Source organism: Penaeus monodon, chromosome 27, assembly GCF_015228065.2.
Source record: "Penaeus monodon isolate SGIC_2016 chromosome 27, NSTDA_Pmon_1, whole genome shotgun sequence".
Lineage (NCBI taxonomy): Eukaryota > Metazoa > Arthropoda > Malacostraca > Decapoda > Penaeidae > Penaeus > Penaeus monodon.
The window spans coordinates 37,531,411-37,533,343 of NC_051412.1; the positions used below are offsets into that span (position 1 = coordinate 37,531,411).

At 36.7% G+C, this 1,933-nt stretch overlaps 1 protein-coding gene across 1 annotated transcript in view; it reads right to left on the bottom strand.

Moving 5' to 3' along the window:
- LOC119590516 overlaps positions 1–1,933 on the bottom strand; it is a gene marked incomplete in the record, with an annotated part of 54,991 nt that overhangs the window by 8,587 nt on the left and 44,471 nt on the right.

The following is a 1,933-nucleotide window of genomic DNA, read 5'->3' on the forward strand; positions in this document are numbered from 1 at the left end:
CTGTAAGCGACCAAGTGCCAAAGCCACTCTCCCTCCCCCTCCCTCTCTCGAAGGAAAAACCCAAAATACTTTATCTAACACATTCCTTTTCCCTTACCTCTTCCGCCTGAGTGAGATGGAGAACCTCGGAACACCCTGGAACCCTTTGGAACACCTAGGAACACTCCGGAGCTCTTTTGAACACTTCGGAACACCGTGCTTGCAGTGAACAAACCACACTAACAGCGATAAAGTCGTGTCGTTGAGAATAACCTTTCTTTTTGGAAGACGTTATCGTGCTCCTTATCAGGCTGCCTTGGTATCTTATCTCTTGGGAAAGAAGCGGAGCAAAGATTCTTTTCTCTTGAAAGGTGATTTAACAGCCAACGGAATACATCGGCCAAAGATGTAATCATTATTTTTCTATTTATTCATTCTATTATTCATCTATTTACTTCTTTAACTCTTCTCTTTCATGTTCGTTTTCCGTTACGAATATTTTTTTTTTCTCTTTTACACATTCGGCCAAGGATCAAATCACCCCAAACGCATCAACACTTAAAATAACAACAACTTAGTTCAGGTCTTTGCCTCCTCAATCTCCTTTTTTTTGGCATCAGAGTTAAATAGGATCAACAAGAAGTCATGGGAGACGCGATAAAACAGCGATAACCTAATCTAAAGGTGATTTTTTGGGGCGTCATCGATATAGTTTTAACGGAGGTCAGGAGTCCTGAGGCGAGCGTGGAATGCTGTGTTATCGGAAGACCTTCAAAACGAGGGGGATTATGAACGTAAAGTATTTTGGATTTTGGATGTTCGTTGGCTTTCTCTGTTTATTTCCAGGGTATTTCGAAAAAAAAATAAAGAAAGAAAGAAAGAAGAAAAAAATGCAGTAAAATTAAAATTAAAAATACGCTTTTGCTCCGAAAATGGCCATCAGTTCAATCATTTTAATAGAACTGCCTTCTGACATCCAATAAGGTAAATAAAAATTTGTTTTCTATATTAATACATTCTACTCTAAAAATACCGAAACAAAACTGATGTAACTAAATATAACACATTGTATAAAAAGACAAAAAAAACATGGAGAAATAACGCTCTGAAATGTAATATACGAAATAACAAAATATAAAGTTACGTAAGGCATTAGATGCAATAACACAAGGATTCTGTATGGCGGCGACACAGCTCAAATAGTTTACGAATTACAAAGACCTACGCTTATCAAATAAATTCTGTGCTGCATCTGAACCATTTCTCACGTTTATCAGCCATGACGAGATGAGGTGAGGTGAGGTCAGATTTATGTGATGTCATACTTGGCGAATGGTTAAGCTTTAGGAAAAAAATATGTAAATTCTTACATTACAAAGAATAAGCTTTTGACATATGCTGTAGTTAATAATAATCATATCATTTGATTCTGCACTACATATGATTTATTAGAAGTAAATGCTAATCAGAAACTAAAGTTATAAAAAGTGATACGAACTGCCTTAATATAGTGACAAAAACTACATTAATACAGTAACACAAACTACAGTGACTTTATATTTAGCTATGGCAATGCAGCAAAAATTTGTGAGAGTATAAGCAGGGATTTTACCGCTGGACCAAATCTGATTTGTTGTAGTAGTTATGATATACATTTTCACGCCATGGCATTAAAAGACAACGTGACAAAAGTGAGGCAAGATGGAGGCCAATCTGTGGTATAGCGACACCTAAATCTTGTGGTTAATTATGGATAAAGGATATGGGCGTCAGTTGTAGGTACAGTGTCGAGCTTTTGAAGGCTGGTGCTATAATCTAGGGTTGTTGTCAGTGTTGGTAGCATTGGTAGTGTTGTTGTGTCGAAGGCAATGTCCTTGTAAAGGGTAAACATCATGATGTATGATTAACATATCAGATAAGAATAGCCACTTTTCTGTCAAGCTGAAGTCTCTTA